Source organism: Daucus carota, chromosome 1 (assembly GCF_001625215.2).
Source record: "Daucus carota subsp. sativus chromosome 1, DH1 v3.0, whole genome shotgun sequence".
NCBI lineage: Eukaryota > Viridiplantae > Streptophyta > Magnoliopsida > Apiales > Apiaceae > Daucus > Daucus carota.
In genome coordinates this window covers 24093165-24104823 of record NC_030381.2, presented here as the reverse complement: position 1 = coordinate 24104823, position 11659 = coordinate 24093165, and positions in this window count along the sequence as shown.

Genomic DNA, 11659 nt, shown 5'->3' with positions numbered 1-11659 from the left:
GCACTACACCTCTTTCTTTGCAGAACTCTTCCATTGTTGAATTTCTGAACTCAGTTCCATTATCACTTCTAATGATCTTTACTTTGTCTTCAGATCCATGATCCAGTTGCTTCACATGATCCATCAGATGCAAGGCTGTTTCATCTTTAGTATGAAGAAAATATACCCAAGTGTATCTGGTATACTCATCAACAATAACAAGAGCATATTTCTTCCTTGCAATGGATGGTACATTAACTGGTCCAAATAGATCAACATGTAGAAGATAATATGGTTTCTTTATTGAGAATTCAGTCTTACTCTTGAAAGATGTCTTTCTCTGCTTGGCCTTTTGACATGAATCACATAATCCATCTGATGTGAGTAGTGATTCAGGGAGTCCTCTCACAAGCTTTTTCTTTATAAGCTCATTTATAGAGTTGAAATTGAGATGTGAGAGTTTCTTGTGCCACTTCCAACTTTCTTCTGCAGAGATTCTTGTAGACAGGCAGATTGCTTTTCCTTCAGAGTTTGTAGGCAAGTGGATTTCATAAATATTCCCATGTCTGTGAGCAATCACTGCCACTTTGCCTGTTGACTTGCTTACTATCTCACTGTGTTCTTCATAGAAATCAACATGATATCCTCTGTCACAGATTTGACTGACAGAGAGTAAATTGTGTTTTAGCCCTTGAACAAGAGCTACATTTGATATGATGACATTTCCAAGATTGATGTTGCCATATCCCAGAGTCCTTCCTATGTTGCCATCTCCATAAGAAACACTTGGGCCAGCCTTCTCCACAAACTCTGACAGCAGGGACTTATTTCCAGTCATGTGTCCTGAACATCCACTGTCCAAGACTAGAATATTCTTCCTGTTGCCCTGCAATCACAAAGACCGCTAATTTTTAGTTTTAAGGACCCAGACTTGCTTGGATCCCTTGGCCTTATTAAGTTTGTTAGCTTTTGCAGCGGAATAATTAATATTATCAGAGTTTGAGCTAACAGACTTTGCAACAGAGTTTGTACTGGAAACAGAGTTTGTACTTGCAGAGTTTTTATTAACCTTTAAAGAAGGTTTCAATTGATAATAATCATAATACAAACTATGATATTCTTTGCAAGTATAAATAGAATGCCATAAACTACCACAATGAAAACATGGATCTTGTGGTTTATATCTAATACTACTTTTTCTAACTCCAGACTTTGTAGGTAAAGAGTTAATGTCCTTGTTCTTCCTACAAAAATTAGCAAGATGATTAGTATTCCCACAGTTATGGCATGTCTTCCTAGGTGCATTTGGAATAGGCATGTAGTTATTACTCTTGTCTATTCCAATCTTGCCATTTCTATTTTTCCTAGGCTCCCTGTTTTTGTCATCAGACTTTACCTCTTTAAGCTTATGTTTAAGCTGTTTCTGAGTCATCAGTCCTATGTTAACCTGTTTGGGCTTATCAGATTTTAAATTGTTGTTAATCTCTGATTTTGGTCTATTCTGTTTAGACTTAGAGGATTCAGCAACAAATTTAACAGGTTTAACCTTAGGTTTTTGAGTTTTAACAAACTCTGTTTTTGATGACTCAGCTTCTGAGTTATCAGTGTAACCTAGTCCCTTCTTCCAGTTTCCACTACCTAAGATATCCTGAGTAGTTTTGCCTGAATTAGTCCATGTCTTAATGATCTCCCTTTCCTTAGCAAGTTCTGATTGAAGAGATGCATACCTCTTTAATAATTCATCTTTGATAATGACAGCATCATCTCTTTCTTTCTGAACTTCCAACATTTGAACTAATTCTTTTTCTAGATAATCATTCCTTTTCTTCACACTTAGAGTTTCAGATTTTAATCTTTCATTTTCTAAAGTCTGATCTCTAAAGCTGATATGCAAAGTTTTAAGAAACAACCTTAACTCAGTTATATCTTCAGTATCAAAGGCAAGAGTAGAATGAGGTACCTTTGCAGTAGATTCAGAGTTATTGTCAGTGTTTGCCATCAGAGCATAATTGACTTCTTCCTCTGAATCAGATGTATCTGTCCAGTTTCCTTTCTTGGTGATAAAGGCTTTTTCTTTTTCCTTCTTGGCTTTCTTGCATTCAGATGCAAAGTGACCCTTTTCACCACAGTTGAAACAGGTATACTTGTCAGCCTTTCCAGCTTTCCCTTCCTTGCCCTCATTCTTCTTGAAGTTCTTCTTATCATAAACTCTGTCAGAGTTTCTGTCTTTCCTTGAAAAACTTTTGCCTTTGTTGAACTTTTTGTAAGCCAACTTCTTGAAGCTTTTCACCATCAATGCTGCTAACTGCATCATCTCACCATCACTGTCATCAGAGTCTGAGACATCAGAGTTTGAGTCATCAGAGTTTGATGACTCAATGTCAGACTTTGTGACATGAGCTTTTCCTTTGCTCTTAGCAGCTTCCTCTTGAACATTCAGAGCAATAGACTTTGATTTGCCTCCATGACGTTTGCTTCTTTGCTCCATCTCAAGTTCATGGGTCTTCAGTCTTCCAAAAACATCATCAAGAGACATTTCTCCAAGATCAAGATTATCTCTTATTGTGGTGACTTTCAAATCCCACTTTTCAGGAAGAGCCAGAAGGAATTTGAGGTTTGAATCTTCAAGATCATATTCCTTATTCACCAGAGATAAGTCATTCAACAGTTTGACAAATCTGTCATACAGATCTGTCAAGGACTCACCAGATTTTGAGTCAAAGTGCTCATACTCCTGTGTAAGGATGGTTTTTCTGTTCTTCTTGATGGCTTGAGTTCCTTGACATCTGGTTTCCAGAGCATCCCAGATTTGTTTAGCAGTTTTGCACCCAATCACCCTGTTAGACATTGCATTATCAAGGGCACTGTGCAGAAGGTGTTTCACCTTAGAGTCTTTACCAATTGACAAGATGTCCTCAGGGGTATAATCTTTCTTTTCTTTTGGAACCATCTTCTGAGGTTCATCTGCAAGCCCAACAGAGAGCTTGGTGGGCATATGTGGTCCATCATAGATCCTGTCAAGGTATTCTGGATCAACAGAGTCTAAGAATATGATCATTCTCTCTTTCCAGACTGGATATTCAGATGCCTTAAGGATTGGAACTCTAAAGGATGAAGCTTGTGATTTTTCAGACATGATTGTGATTAAGATCGCACTGTAGTAATCTTAACAGAGCTGGCTCTGATACCACTTGTTAGGTCCTATAAACTCACTATATAAAATGATATAGTGATCACAATCTGTAACACAGTATGACAATATAAGAGATTGAAAACAATAAACTCTTATTCACAAAGCTTGAATGGTTACAAAAACTCTCTCAGTGATTTATATTGTATCACTAAGAGCTGCTAGGGTTCTTAACAATATACTCGATAACTCAACTCATATAGAGTAACCCTAATCTGTGTTTATATAGACACAGTTACAAAATCAATCTCTGATTTGATATCCTATAAATCAGCTATGTATTCTATCAATCAAAGATTGCTCCAGTTTTCTGTTTAGTTTCCATAGTCAGCAAATCACTCCTCAGCTTCTATCCTTCCTTGAAGTATATCCGCTTCTGAGCTCTTTCCACGTGTAAACTCTGACGAGTCTTGACTATGTAAACTCTGATCAGACTTTATCAAACTCTGGTCAGACTTTACTAAACTCTGATCAGCTTCAAGCTTAAACTCTGATCATTCCTGTTCTAAAACAAACTTTAAGAACATTAGTAATCATCAATTATATCTAACACACTATCAATCATTTCTTGATCTAAACCATTGAACAGAAGATTCATGGTCCTTTTGTCCTTGTGCACTCCTTCATTGTCTTCTTGAGAGTATTCATGGATAGGCTTGGGAATCATTTTGCCTACCATATCTTCACCATCAGCTCCAATACTGGTACAAACCTTCATGGGAACATGAGGTCCTTGCAGTTGACATAGCTTTCATCAATTGACAGCAGATGCAGATGCATTCTTACTTTCCAGTGGAAGTAGTTGTCTTTGTCAAGAACATGAATCTTCACTCCAGCATCCTTCTTTCCCATCTTTCTCTAGCAGTGTTGATCTTTTTCCCTGTTTGTTGGGAACCTAGCTCTGATACCGATTTTTATGTTACACTAACTATGAGAAAGATTGTAGAAGGGGGGTTGAATACAATCTTTTTCAAACTAAAAGATTCAAGAACAAGAACACATAAAACTATAAATCAGTAAAACACCAAGTATTAAAAATACGGGTGGATTGAATGATCCACCCGTGATATTTTATATTGAAAAATCTGTGGATTGATTACAATTCTCACAGCTGCAGGTTCAACACTTGAACTGTTTCTAACTCTCAGATTTTCTCTCAAGTATTCGAACAAGTTCAACTGATGCTACTAACTTGGTTATATACTCCAAGTTTACAAAGTTTTAACTAGAATACAAATTGTGCACTCTAATTTAAACCATGCTGCACATCTTTGTCTTATGCATGCTTTCTGAGATGTCTTCATCTTTGACCATCATCTTGATTTGATCCAGATTGCATTGCATGAGATATGAATGTTTCTGAATCTTCTTTTTTGTCCTAATCAGGCTTCCATGTCTATTTTAGTGTAATTCGATCCATGTGACTTGTCAAAATTAAGCTCTGGTCACTTTCAATGGATGTTTGCTTCATCAGTTGAAAGTGCCTTCATCCATCAGATAAATTACAGACTTTATCGATCGAATGTTGTTCCAGTCCCATCAGTTGAATACTTCAGCTTCATCAGTTGAACACTTTGTCTTCATCAGTTGAAAGCTTGGTCTTCATTAGTTGAAACACAATCCAATCTTTATCAGTTGAATTGTTACAAGTCATCAGTTGAATATCCTTCGCTTAGATAAAGTTACATGGCACTGAATATTTACAATTAGCCATCCTATTCTATCCATCCGTAGATAATTCTCAAGGACAAGAAATACAACAATTACAACTGAATTTTGATAAAGATTCTAAACAAAAACATGTTACAAAGTGTTTATGTTATCATCAAAATTATTGATTCCTAACAGATTCGTTGTACCATTTCCTTCATGTCTTGTAGTTCTTTCCGCATTGTCTCAGTTGCACGATTGCGTGACTTTGATGACTTGTGCCCTTTTTACTTTTTGTTGTGTCTCTCATCACGTTTTTCACCATCGTCACGTCCTCCCGTTGGGTTGTCATTCTCTGTCCTGTCACTTGGTTTTGGGGTCTCTTGGTCCTCTTGGTCCAGGTTTTCTGCCTCGATCTCCTCGTTGTATTCTTCTTTTTCCTCGTCGTCCATGTTCAGACGTCTAGCTACATTTGCCAATGTTCCCTTCGACTTGGGGTTGGACTTTGATTTCACCGTCATAAGTTCTTTTTGTAGAGCTTGAGTTTGGGATTGAAGCATTTCCCTTTCTGTCCTCCATGCCTCCTTCTGAGCGTCCATATCCGCTTGCATTTTTCTGATTGTCTCCGCCATCTATCGTATGGTGGGGTTGTCCCCCTGACTTATGTAACCGCCTTGTTATTGATCACCCGTCTCCATGAGTTATCACGTAGATTCTTTAGCAAGTTTCTCGCAGACGGCGCCAATTGTTTTTGCTGAATTTTGCATGTTAAATGCTAAAGAATTTAAATGCTAGAACAAGTAAATAACACTAAAGATTTTGGTTACTTGGAAAACCCTATTAGAGATAAAAACCGCGGGAGGGTTGAACCCTACCAGAAAGATGTTTCACTATGTAAATAATGGAGTACAATTGTTGAGCTTAGAGAGCTAATGACTTAGTTGTTCTATCACTCATGCTAACATTCGTTTAAATAGAATAATACTCCCTCCGTCCCTCCCATTTCTTATCAAATGGGTTGGGCACGGAGGTTAAGAAATATGTATAAAGTAAGTTGAAAAGAGAAAGAAAAGTGGGTGAAGTGATGGGACCCATTGATTTTTAATGTATAAAAAGAAGATAGTGGAGTAAAAGTAGTGTGAAAAGAGGAAAAAAGTGAAGAAGTGGCGGGACCCATTGTCTATTTTTGGTAAGTTTTGAAATGTAAAGAATTGGATGGGACATCCCAAAAAGGAAAGTGTAAAGAAATGGTTGGGACGGAGGGAGTATTCAACTAACAATGCCTATTTTTACTCCTTATCAGTTCATGCTAACAACTCATATCCAGTAGCGCACGACCGTTTTAATACTTATCCGTTGCTCATGACCTCATGACTTGGCGTCCATCGCACGCTTCGGTCTTGTCGCTAGCACTTCACGTCCCAACAAACATAAATAAGATTATAAAAACAACTATATTGCTAAAATAAATTGCAAATCAAAATTTTGCTTAAATGTTTTAAAGATATTTCCTACTCTAGTTTGATGCTTAGTAAAATCAAATTTTCACCAGTAGTTGATATAACCTCTCGAATAAAATGGATAGACCACTGAAAGGTCGAAAGGAAGTTGTCCAAAAGATTGCTGATACGGAAGGAAGAACGACGGGTGAAAGAATCAATAGTTTTGTAAAGTGTGTTAACACCTATTATTAATTTAAATTTTGGGTTTAAATATTTTATGACCTTCTTATAAATTAACAAACACTTCTTATATAGTTTCAAATACGATCTTCCAACTGTATTCAAATGAGAGTGTTCCACGGCGCACACATTACGACATAGAATGTACAATCTCAAAAACGATCTTAATCCTTTTATCGACCACACAATAACTCTTCGCTCTAGTATGTTATATCATCTTGTTCTACATTACATTCAGAAGGTTTCATTATTTTCATTTTGGACCAATTAAGTTAGCCCACAACCAAAGACCGACAACTTTTTAAATTAATTCTACGGCCATTTCAAGATCAATCCTTTTTATTTCTTATACCCGACTCACACCATGATAATCTCTCTCTCTCAAATCCATCTCTCGCGTATCCTCGACGCTTCCTACGATCAATCGATCTGTGTGATCATGAATAGAATCAAATCATGAGTTATCAACATTATATATAATCAGGATGTCCCTGTCTCTTTGAAAAGGTATGTTTTTCTCGATTATCTTGTTGTGATGATAGATAAATATTTGTTGTGTGTTTTATTGCTTGATTCGATTGTCTTGTATATATTATCATAGCATATCAATTTCATAAAATCATTTTATAAGTTACTCTTCTAATTTTAAAGTTGCATAGATTTTTAGATGATCGTATTAATGGATTTGCATCTGGTTTGTAAATTTTGTTGAGATTACTTTGTAGATCATATCGAGGTATTTTCTTACATGTTTTTAGCCTAGCCGGAATATTATTTTGAATCAGGTCTATTATAGATTTCGATATGTGTTTTTGGTGTTCTTGATTGTGTGTGTTAAGTGTGTGTTTTGATATTCTAAATTAAAAGTTTTAGTTTTTAACTTGTTTTTAGGTGCATGTTATCAATTTAGTTTTATTTTTATCATTTTTTATATATTATATATGTATGTATATTAATGTGCAATATTTTTTAAATTGGTAGGAATCTAATTTTGTACGTTTAGGCAATAGATTTTGCTGAATTACCATTTTTTGATGTTTTATATCTCATGTGCTAATTTTATAGGTAACTGCGATCTTTCAAATCTCATGCAGGATAAATATTCTTTATGAATATTTAGTACAATTTATGGGAGTCATCATTGATGACATTATTGTGCCTTTAATGGCATTTAATTTCCTATTGTGTGCAATTTTTATGGCTTGTGTTACCATTTTGATGGTCATTATATAATACATATTTGATTATGTCTTAATGTCTATTATTTTATTCCTCGATTAATAATTAAGTTTTATGTATCTAATCAAAGAAATCCCCTTTGGTTAGATTTCTTTTTTATTAATTATTATTTTTTTATTATTTTATTTCCTCTATTTTATTATATTCATTCCTTTCATTTTTGTTTTTATTAGATTCATTATTTTTTATATTAATTAAGTTTATATATATGTGTGTGTGATTTTCTTGTATTGATTTATGTTTTGTTTTGTTTTGTTTCTTTTTTCAAGATCTTTGGAATAATAGAAGATGGGTTTTATCTTTTCAATTATTAAGGTCTTATTTTCTGAACTTCTGGGGCCATCTTGCATCAGTTAGAAAATAAACTTTCTTGAATGAAAAATTTTTATTGTGGCAGCTATTGTATTCAATACAATTCATCCGCGTGTATGTAGACCCGACAAAAAAAACACTTCTTATATATGACACCATTTAATAATTTAAAAATACATGCAATACTATTTTAGTTATGGGATACAAATACTCCCTCTGTCCCTCTCATTTCTTTACAGTTTTTTCACACTGCTAGACACACATTTTAAGGCGCATATAAAACATATTCTATAACTTATTTATAAAAAATTTCTTTTTTGTATAAATGTTTAAACATCAATTTTTTATTTAGAAGAGAAAAAAGTTTAATATAATTTATCAAACTATGTTTTACGAGAGCATTAGAATGCATGCCGGCCCCCGTCCCTCAATGTAAACAAATGAGGGGGACGGAGGGAGTATTTAATGTGAAATTGAATCTTGTATACGTTTTCCTGTACGCTACCTTGTTCTCCCTCCATTCTCATGTGTCGATTTTAGGCTTGCGACTTCGATCTTCGACTTCTTACCTTGCATTTGTAAATTTTAAACACATAAACGACATCATGTTGATGATTGTGAGGTATAAACTAGCAACGAGAGTGAGAAAACAAATTTTATTACAGGACTTAACCTCTTAACTTGGTTATGTCCTTGATCCTCAGCCAACATCTGTTCTTTCTGTTAAAATCGCGGTGCTTGATAGGTTTATACTCGGCCGTGCTTTGCACGGGCACCAATGAGAGTTGTAATTTATGTGCACCATTTACATTTAGGCTTAATACTCTATTTCATTATTCTACCCGACCAAAATTTTCAGTTAGCATACGAGTCAAAAAAGTGTTCAGTCAACTAATTGTACCATTAAAAAATTTCAAATTGGCCATTCCATTAGTCTCTGTTAAGTTTTTCACGAATTAATACTCTATTTCATCATTGTACTCATCAAAATTTCCAATTAACCTACCGAATAAAAAACAACTTTACGAGTAATAATTTTTAAGCTTAATCTCGTGATTGAAAGTTTTTAGATATTTTATTATTTAAATGAAAATTTTTTAGATTCGATAGGCCAAATTAAAATTTTGATCGAGTAAATAGAGCATTAACCCTTTAAATTTATATCCAGTTCAAAAGTGAAACAAGAGATGTAATGATGACGTGCAAGATGACCAAAAGGAAGGAAAATCATTTTCTACAAGTACGTGTATATTACAGCTTCTCCCATAATGTAGATTGCGTGAACCAAATTGTCAACGATTTTGAAGATTAAACGATTTATATATACACGCACAACGAACCTCAGTTTGATCCCAATGCGAGGACCTATGTCAGTTTACATTTGAGAATACATCAATCTGGTATAAAATTGGATTTTTGCAATCAAAACATAACAACTTGTGAAAAGGCTGATTGAGACCCGTTTGACTTCTGCTTGCCTCGTATCTGGATTGAAATCATTTCATTTCGCAATCAATCGAGTAACTCAGTTTAATTAAGTCATAAATTACATGGACCTGCATCTTAACTCTAAATATGCTATACCTTATACGTTACTCTATAAATAAGAACTCATTTACATCTTTCAAAAAAAAAACTTATTTACAAATAAAAAAATTATTTATATTAAATAAATCTATAATTATTTATAATTTATTTAAATATAAATTACTTAAATATTAATAGACTATCATAAATCATTTTTTTAAGTTGATCATACATATTTTCATAGAAATCAAAAAGATAAATATAACTCATTAAAAAATCAACTAATCAGATATTGCTTTACAAGAATAAAAAGTTCCAATATTATAAATCATACATTTAGCTTATTATTGTTAAACTTTTGAGTAAAATATATATACTTTTTGTTCATATGATTTTTATAAAATTTTCATATATAATATATATATATATATATATATATATATATGAATTTCATTAAATTATATTAATATGATTGGTCAAAATATAGAACAATATTTTAAAATAAAATAGTAAATCAAAACACCTCTTTTACACTTTGTCATGAATTTATGATCCATCAACATGTTAGAATCCTCATGTCGCCATTGTCCAAGTGGATATTGAATTAAAATCACATTGACTATTTTCATTATTCTTTGATTACTATGACAGAGATACTATTTGACTTAAAAGATGTAATTAACTAATTATTTTAAAAGAAAATATTAATATATAGATACATATATAAATAGGGAAAATAGATTTTTTTGCCATCCAACTTATTATTTGTTTAGAAACCTACCACTGAACTATAATTTTTTTCCTTTTTGTCACTAATGTTAGGTTCATACTTTTTTTTGTCACTAACGTTAGGTTTGGATTTGATTATTAACACTATATTATTTTTTTAGTATTATTAAAATATAGTGTTAGTCTCCAATATAATGGCGATCTGATATGTGTTTATATCTTTATGTAGTGTCCTAGGTAGTTTATCTTGGAGGACGAGAGTTGGACACGCATTTTGAGACTCCAAAAAATTTCAAAAATTATTTTATTTTATTTTTTCTGAATAAAATTTAATGTTGGTTTTTTTTCTTAAAAAAACGTTGGATTTTTTTTTTACTAACGTTATGTTTTGATATGATTATTAACAGTATGTTATTTTTTTAGCATTATAAAAACATAGTGGTAGTCTGCAATATTATGGTGATATGATATGTGTCTATAACATTATATACAGTCATCTATATGTCCCTTAGCTAGTTTACCTTAAGTACGAGAGTTTAACAGGCATTTCAAGAATCTAAAAAATTTTGTTTTATGAATTATTTTAAGACTCCACAAAAATATAGTATCAGTTGACTTTATAGTTCTTTACCACTACTGGTCACGTATTTTAAGGTTCCCATTTTTTATAAATATAGTTCCATAAGTTAATTTTGAGATTTCTTTCTGAGTAAAAAAAATCTGTACTCTCGTCCTCTAAGATAAACTACCCAGGACACATATGGAGTACTACATATAAAGATATAGACACAGATCACTATTATATTGCAGACTACTGAAAAATAGATTTCCGAAAAATATCGTTTAGATGGTCGGAAAATTTAATAAAAGTCTGATTTTAATTAAATATATAATAAAATTTCCCAAAATGCCCCTTCAAAAGTTAACGGGAACGGCAGAAGATAACGGAAAGGGTGCAAAGTGTCTACGGGTTAAAAGTAAAGGGCTGCATAGTGTTTATTCCAAAACTATTAGGTGCAATGTGCAACATACTGAAATCAAAGGGGTGTCAAATGCAATTAAATCTAAAAAGAATAACATAGTGTTAATAATCAAATCCGAACCTAACGTTAGTGACAAAAAAAAAATCCGAACCTAACATTAGTGGCAAAAAAGAAAAAAATTATAGTTCAGTGGTAGGTTTCTAAACAAATAATAAGTTGGGTGGCAAAAAAATCTATTTTCCCATATAAATATAAATTTGAATATGAAGCATAAAAAATTCTGTTAAAAGATGATTGTAGAATGTGAAAATAATTCCTCAACATATACCTTGTACACATACTGACATACAGCAATAGGTTGACATTTT